This window comes from Mobula hypostoma, chromosome 7 (assembly GCF_963921235.1).
Source record: "Mobula hypostoma chromosome 7, sMobHyp1.1, whole genome shotgun sequence".
Taxonomy (NCBI): Eukaryota; Metazoa; Chordata; class Chondrichthyes; order Myliobatiformes; family Myliobatidae; genus Mobula; species Mobula hypostoma.
Genome location: NC_086103.1, coordinates 186,623,606 through 186,632,613, shown reverse-complemented (window position 1 = coordinate 186,632,613; position 9,008 = coordinate 186,623,606).

Sequence of the window (9,008 nt, the reverse complement as noted above, 5' to 3'; positions counted from 1 at the left end):
GCTCTAGTGTCTGTGTGAGGAGTGGCGCCCCACACAGACTTCCAATCTGCGCCTCGTAAGGCATGAAAATGCCCAACACAGGCCTCTCATGGTCTGAGTCGACGTTCCCTGCCCCCTCCCTCCTCTGCTCATCTGACTGATCTGATCTGGTCTATATCTTCAATATTTGAATGCACTTCCCTCTGCCAACTGTACGTCTCATCTCTGCTTCATTCCCTGTCAAGGTAATGTCAACCTTCTCCAAAAGCATGAACAATCTCTCCACGAGGACTTTGGGCTCATTGACTTCATCTACACTCCCTGCTTCCTCAAGAAAGGATGCCTCCCTCTCCCCCTCCCATCGGGCAGACGATACAAAAGCCCGAAAGCACTGTATACAGTCGGCTCGAGGGAAGCTTCTACCTCCCCCCCCATCATCAGGCTGATGGCTGGACCTCTCATACGCTGAAGATGAACTCTTCATCTCCCAGTCTACCTCACTGTGGCTCTTACAGTACCTGTCCACCAGCAAGCACTCTCTCTGTAACCGCCACACCAAATTCTGCACTATATTCTGCACACTTGATGGGAATTGGGGGAGACTGCTACATTGAGTACATTCGCTCTGTCCACCACAACCACGAGGCTGGGTTTCCTGGTGGCCACCCATTTCAGTTCTACTTCCCTTTCCCACTCTGAGTTGTTGGTTCATGGACTCCTCCACTGACAGGATGAGGCCACTCCCAGCTTGGAGGAGCAACACCTCATATTCCATCTGGGTAGCCTCCAGCCAGTTGGCATGAACATCGATTTCTCCAATTTCCAGTAATTTCTCCCCCTTCCCAACTCTCTTCTTCTGTTCCCAATTCTGGTTCCTCTCTCACCTCTTCACCTGGCTATCATTTCCCTCTTCCTTCCCTTTCTCCCATGATCCACTGTCCTCTCCTATCAGATTCCTCCTTCTCCAGCCTTTACCTTTCCCATTTATCACCTCCCAGCTTCTTACTTTATTCCCCCACCTCCCCCTCACCTGGTCTCACCTGTCACCTGCCAGCTTGTACTCCCACCCTCCCCCCACCTTCTTATTCCGACATCTTCCCTGTTCCTTTCTGGTCCTGATGAAGGGTCTTGGCCCGAAATGTCGACTATTTATTTCCTCCATGAATGCTGGCTGACCCACAGAGTTCCTGCTGCCTATTGATCGTGGTGTGCTAAATTCAGCATTCTGTCTACCTTTTTGCTGCCTCAGGGTAATTATGTATGGCGTGATCTGTCTGAATGATGCACCAAGAAAAGTTTGTCATTGTATCTGACACTAATAAACCAATTCCGGTTTAGCTGTCGCCTGTCCAGTCTATGCAGTTCCCATTGATGGAGAGGCTGGTGAGATCAAGGGTTTGGAAAATATTTCCAACTTGCTTCCTGCCAATCCTGGCTGGGGGTAAGTTCAAAATCCAAAGTAAATTTATTTTCAAAATACACACGTCATCTTGTACACCGTCTCTCCTTGGGGGCATTGACAGTGAATTCAAAGAACCACATTAGGATCAATGGAAAAACAATCACATCAAGACAGACAAATAACCAGTGTGCAAAACACAATAAATTGTGCAAGTACAAAAAGATGTCACAGACCAACAATAATAATAAATAAATAAGCAATAAATATTGAGAACAGGAGATGAAGAATCCTTGAAAGTGAGTTCATAGGTTGTGGGAACATTTCAGTGATGAACTGTTCCCGGATATGGGGCAAGTGAAGTTATCCACTCTGGTTCAGGAACCTGATGGACGAGGGGTAATAACTGTTCCTGAACCTGGTAGTCATGTAGAGGTGAGAAGGGAGAAAGGGGATTGGTGCTCGTTTGGGTCTGACAGTGGTTTCAAAAGATTGGAATGAGAGGTGGTCCAGAGGTCTGCTGGAATAACTGGACCAGCGTATCACAGAAGCAAGTTGTTGTTAACACTCACTTATCCATCAGAAGGACTCTCACCACCCAGAACATCAGCAAGGAAGAGGTACAGGAGCCTGAAGACGCACGTTCAGTGTTTCTGGAACAACTCCTTCCCCTCTGCCATCAGACTTTGGAATGGATCCTGAACCCATAGTAATCATAGTCATAGTCATACTTTATTGATCCCGGGGGAAACTGGTTTTCGTTACAGTTGCACCATAAGTAATAAATAGTAATAAAACCATAAATAGTTAAATAGTAATATGTAAATTATGCCAGAAAATAAGTCCAGGACCAGCCTATTGGCTCAGGGTGTCTGACCCTCCAAGGGAGGAGTTGTAAAGTTTGATGGCCACAGGCAGGAATGACTTCCTATGACGCTCTGTGCTGCATCTCGGTGGAATGAGTCTCTGGCTGAATGTACTCCTGTGCCCACCCAGTACATTATGTAGTGGATGGGAGACATTGTCCAAGATGGCATGCAACTTAGACAGCATCCTCTTTTCAGACACCACCGTGAGAGAGTCCAGATCCATCCCCACAGCATCACTGGCCTTACGAATGAGTTTGTTGATTCCGTTGGTGTCTGCTACCCTCAGCCTGCTGCCCCAGCACACAACGGCAAACATGATAGCACTGGCCACCACAGACTCGTAGAACATCCTCAGCATCGTCCGGCAGATGTTAAAGGAATACTTTTGCACCGTCCATCTATTTTAGTACATATTGTTATTATAATTTAAACTCTTTTTACGTATTGCACTGTACTGCTGTCACAAGACAAAATGTTTCATGACCTACGTCAGAGATGATAAATTCTGATTCTGATTATAAAGGGGTTTAGGGAAGGTCACGAGTGAGTGTTCGGGTTAGTTCAAGCTACATTTATTGCGCACAGCCCGTGCTTTCTTGTTGTACCGGGTCCGGTCTGCCTGTCCACTCTGGCATAGGGATGCACGGCTCACGGGCAGCAGCGGCAGGGAGAAAGAACAAGCGGTCTCTGGTGAGGAACACGTCTCTCCTGGCCTCTGCACCGTGATGTGTCACAGGCGCCTGGCGCTCTCACAGAACTGGAGCCTCTCTATCTGCCAACTACAGAATTTATTCATCTATAAATAACAGTGAGGGAGACAGGAGCGATGTCAGGGTTCAGGAGAGACAGACACTCAGTCAAACGAATGATTTCCAGTTCCTCAGTCAGAACTGGGTGGTCTCCCTAGAATACTGGAGAGGTGCCAGAGGATCAGAGGGTGGCAAGGGTGGCACCCTTGTTGATGAGAGCATGCACTGCCAGTAACTGCAGGTCAGTCTGCTTCATGTCAGCAGGACAGATGGTTCTAGAAAGAGTAATTGAAAACAAGTCCAACAGGTACTTGGGGAGGTTTGAGATAATTAAGGAGAAGCTGGACGGATTTATAAGAGACAGCTTGTGTTTGACTAATTGAATCTTTTAGAGCGATACCAGGGAAGGCAGATTTAGGAATGCAACTAACGTCTTCTCAATGAAATTTAAGGTGTTTACAAAAGGATAGTCTTTAAAACTACAGCTTGGAGAACAGAGGGTTCTAACTCGGTCTGGCTGAGGCCACAGAGCAGTAGTTGTGGTAATTGGTTCTTTGCTTGGAATATAAGACAAAGGAGCAGAATTAGGCCATTCAGCCCATCAAGTCTGCTCCACCATTCCCTCATGGCTGTTTCATTATCCCTCTCAAAACCATTCTCCTTGATTGGACGAATTAATTCTATTAAAATGAATATTTGACCTAAATTTATATATTTCTTTCAGGCCTTACTGGTTTTTATTCATAAATCATTTTTTGATTCTCTTGAATCTATTTTATCCTCCTATATATGGAAAAATAAACGTCCTTGTTTAAATAAAGTTCATCTTCAAAAACCTAAAAAGTCTGGAGGTTTAGCCTTACCTAATTTTAGGTTTTATTACTGGGCAGTTAATAGACGATATCTTACGTTTTGGCTATATTATATTAATCCTGTAGACTGCCCGGTATGGGTTTCTTTAGAAGCTAATGCTGTTAATAAATTTTCTATTATTTCTCTTCTTGGATCCTCACTTCCGTTATTTGTAAGTAAACTAACTGATAATTTAATAGTTAAACATACTCTGAGAATCTGGATACAATTTAGAAAACATTTTGGTTTATTGAGATTTTCCCTTTCTAGTCCCATTTATTCTAATTTTTTTAAATCCTCCATGACTGATTTAGTTTTTAAAGAATGGGACAGGTTGGGTATTAAATGTTTTTGGGATCTGTTCGTTGGAGGAAATCTTTTTTCATTTGAGCAGTTGTCAGCTAAATATAGCTTACCCAAACTAACTTTTTTAGATATTTACAATCAGAGACTTTCTAAGATCTCAATTATGCACATTTCCTATAAGCTCAGATAAGAGCTTACTAGACGTAATTTTCAGTTTGACACCTTTTCATAATGGTTCAATATCTAATATTTATGGTATGTTACTGGAGACAAGGAATGTTCCTTTAGACAAAATTAAGAATCTCTGGGAACAAGATTTACAGACATCAATATCTGAGGAAACTTGGAATGAAATTTTTAAATTGGTTAATACTTTATCACTGTGTGCTCGCCATTCCTTCATACAATTTAAGGTGGTACATAGAGTCCATATGACTAAAGATAAGCTATCTCATTTTTATTTGGATATATCTCCCTGCTGTGACAGATGCAATAATGGAGAAGCTTCATCAATTCATATGTTTTGGACTTGTCCATGTCTTGAAAAATATTGGAAGGAAGCTTTTCAAAGTCAATTTTAAGCCTAATCCTCTGATGGCCCTATTCGGTATTGTTGCAGGACAAGATATCAAGCTGAAGACATCTGATTTACATATTTTGGCCTTTAGCTCTCTTATAGCTAGGAGGGCGCTTTTGTTTAATTGGAAAGATGTTTTTCCTCCTACTCATGCTCAATGGTTATACGACATTATGTCATGCTTAGATTTAGAGAAGATTCGTTGTTCAATTTCTGAATCTCGTCAAGACTTTCAAACATCGTGGGGACCCTTTCTGAATTATTTTCAAAACTTTCAAAATCCTCAATTTGTTATTTAAATTTAGATGTTGGCTATTATTAATTTTTATTATACGAGAAGGTATTTTACCTTTTTTTTCTCCTTAATAAACAGCTTTGGTCTTGGTAGGGGTTAAACTCCTTTTTTGTAATAAGTTAGTATATTTCAATCTAACTATTGTCTAACCTACATGAATACGGGGTCACACACAAGGAATTCTCAGATGCTGGAAATTCAAGCAACACACATCAAAGTTGCTGGTGAACGCAGCAGGCCAGGCAACATCTCTAGGAAGAGGTGCAGTCAACGTTTCGGGCCGAGACCCTTCATCAGGACTAACTGAAAGAAGAGCTAGTAAGAGATTTGAAAGTGGGAGGGGGAGGGGGAGATCCAAAATGATAGGAGAAGACAGGAGGGGGAGGGTGGAGCCAAGAGCTGGACAGTTGATGGGCAAAAGGGATATGAGAGGATCATAGGACAGGAGGTCCAGGGAGAAGGAAAAGGGGGAGAAGGGAAGCCCAGAGGATGGGCAAGGGGTATAGTGAGAGGGACAGAGGGAGAAAAAGGAGAGGGAGAGAGAAAGAATGTGTGTATATAAATAAATAACAGATGGGGTACGAGGGGGAGGCGGGGCATTAGCGGAAGTATGAGAAGTCAATGTTCATGCCATCAGGTTGGAGGCTACCCAGACGGAATATAAGGTGTTGTGAATACAGGGTAATGAGATCGTTATTATGAATAGATACAATGTAATTGGTAGTTTTTTTTCTTATCGTTTTGGACCTTTTATATATACTTTCTTGTACTCTGTATTCTTCTATGTAGAAACTAATAAAAATATTGAAAAGAACCCCATTTTCCTGCCTAATCATGAACCTATCAATCCCCACATTAAATATACCCAGTAACTTGGTCACCACAGCCGTCAGTGGCAATGAATTCCACAGATTCACCACTGTCTAGATAAAGAAACTCCTCCTCATCTCTGCTCTAAAGGGACATCCTTCTATAGTAAGGGACAGAGAGTCCAGTGAGATGGAGGAACTGAGCGAAATACAAGTTAGTAGGGAAGTGGTGTTAGGTAAATTGAAGGGATTGAAGGCAGATAAATCCCCAGGGCCAGATGCTCTGCATCCTAGAGTGCTTAAGGAAGTAGCCCAAGAAATAGTGGATGCATTAGTGATAATTTTTCAAAACTCTTTAGATTCTGGACTAGTTCCTGAGGATTGGAGGGTGGCTAATGTAACCCCACTTTTTAAAAAAGGAGGGAGAGAGAAACCGGGGAATTATAGACCGGTTAGCCTAACATCGGTGGTGGGGAAACTGCTAGAGTCAGTTATCAAAGATGTGATAACAGCACATTTGGAAAGCGGTGAAATCATCGGACAAAGTCAGCATGGATTTGTGAAAGGAAAATCATGTCTGACGAATCTCATAGAATTTTTTGAGGATGTAACTAGTAGAGTGGATAGGGGAGTACCAGTGGATGTGGTATATTTGGATTTTCAAAAGGCTTTTGACAAGGTCCCACACAGGAGATTACTGTGCAAACTTAAAGCACACGGTATTGGGGGTATGGTATTGATGTGGATAGAGAATTGGTTAGCAGACAGGAAGCAAAGAGTGGGAATAAACGGGACCTTTTCAGAATGGCAGGCGGTGACTAGTGGGGTACCGCAAGGCTCAGTGCTGGGACCCCAGTTGTTTACAATATATATTAATGACTTGGATGAGGGAATTAAATGCTGCATCTCCAAGTTTGCGGATGACACGAAGCTGGGTGGCAGTGTTAGCAGTGAGGAGGATGCTAAGAGGATGCAGGGTGACTTGGATAGGTTGGGTGAGTGGGCAAATTCATGGCAGATGCAATTTAATGTGGATAAATGTGAAGTTATCCACTTTGGTGGCAAAAATAGGAAAACAGATTATTATCTGAATGGTGGCCGATTAGGAAAAGGGGAGGTGCAACGAGACCTGGGTGTCATTATACACCAGTCATTGAAAGTGGGCATGCAGGTACAGCAGGCGGTGAAAAAGGCGAATGGTATGCTGGCATTTATAGCAAGAGGATTCGAGTACAGGAGCAGGGAGGTACTACTGCAGTTGTACAAGGCCTTGGTGAGACCACACCTGGAGTATTGTGTGCAGTTTTGGTCCCCTAATCTGAGGAAAGACATCTTTGCCATAGAGGGAGTACAAAGAAGGTTCACCAGATTGATTCCTGGGATGGCAGGACTTTCATATGAAGAAAGACTGGATGAACTGGGCTTGTACTCGTTGGAATTTAGAAGATTGAGAGGGGATCTGATTGAAACGTATAAGATCCTAAAGGGATTGGACAGGCTAGGTGCAGGAAGATTGTTTCCGATGTTGGGGAAGTCCAGAACGAGGGGTCACAGTTTGAGGATAGAGGGGAAGCCTTTTAGGACCAAGATTAGGAAAAACTTCTTCACACAGAGAGTGGTGAATCTGTGGAATTCTCTGCCACAGCAAACTGTTGAGGCCAGTTCATTGGCTATATTTAAGAGGGAGTTAGATATGGCCCTTGTGGCTACGGGGGTCAGGGGGTATGGAGGGAAGGCTGGGGCAGGGTTCTGAGTTGGATGATCAGCCATGATCATAATAAATGGCGGTGCAGGCTCGAAGGGCCGAATGGCCTACTCCTGCACCTATTTTCTATGTTTCTATGTTTCTATTCTGAGCTGTGCCCTCTGGTCCTAAACTCCCTCACTATTGGAAACATCCTCTCCACATCCACTCTGTCTAGGCTTTTCAATATCCGATAGGTTTCAATGAAATCCCACCCCCCTCCATTCTTCTAAACCCCAGTGAGTACAGGCCTAGAGCCATCAAACGCTCATCATACGTTAACCCTTCCATTCCCGGAATCATTCTCGTGAACCTCCTCACTGCCCTCGTCAATGCCAGCATGTCCTTTCTTAGATACGGGGCCCAAAGCAGCTCACAGAACTCGTGCAGTTTGACCGGTGCCTTACAAAGCCTTGAGTGGGCGTTGCTGTTCCCCTGGGTCGGAGGAGAGTTGCTATGGATCAATAACTTTGACATCGGCATCGGAGCAGAGTGTCTAGATAGTACTGAAGCTGGAGGTGTGTCAGATGGAGCTGTGACCAGCATCGCTGACGGACTGGGCAGCCTTGGCGACAGAATTTGAACCCCATGGTGTCCGCCAGTGAGTGTGAACAGTTGGCGTCACTCTGTACCTGGCCAGGTAAATGCCCCCTCACCTAATCGGTCAGTGGGACTCCAAGCCCAGTGGCTGGCTGAGTTCTGCTGGACAGTCGGTGAGGTGTAAACACTGGCATATTGTCCCCTTATGAAGGGACTCAGCCAGAAACATCGACTGTTTATCCCTCTCCATAGATTCTGCCCGACCTGCTGAGTTCCTCCAGCATGCTTTGTGTGTTGCTTTACGATCCGAGTGTCCGCAGAATCCCCTGTGTTTGATGTATAAGCTGCATCCACTCATCCTGGTGATGATGCTCAGGCAACTTTCAGCACGGGGGATTTCAAGTTCAAGTCTGTTGTCATTTATCCGAAAACATAGCTGGCTGGTGGTGTAGTGGCATCTACACCGGACTATGAGGTGTGGTCCCGGGTTCGAATGCGGCCGGCCCCTCACACGCTTTCCATCTGTGCTGGGCTGAGCATCGAGCTAGCAACCCGGCCTCGTGAAAAACAGACAAATGGTAAACAAATGGCAGGGTTGCTGCCCGATGCGTCACAGGGCAGAGAGAAGAACAATCCGTACAAACGTATACCACCTATCGAAACAACACTCCAGACCAAAGTGCACAACACAGTACGTGTAACTCACCCGCATATCTCAGAGAGTGCTATTGTCTCACGTAAAATAACAAACAATAAGGTGATATATGACACAAGTTAAAAAGTAGACAGTATAATATCTCTGCTGCTTCATGTGTGAGGAGACCTGGGTGGTGTAAGGGAGCTCAGTAGTCTCTGACCTGGGGGACGAAACTGTTTCCCACACTAACAG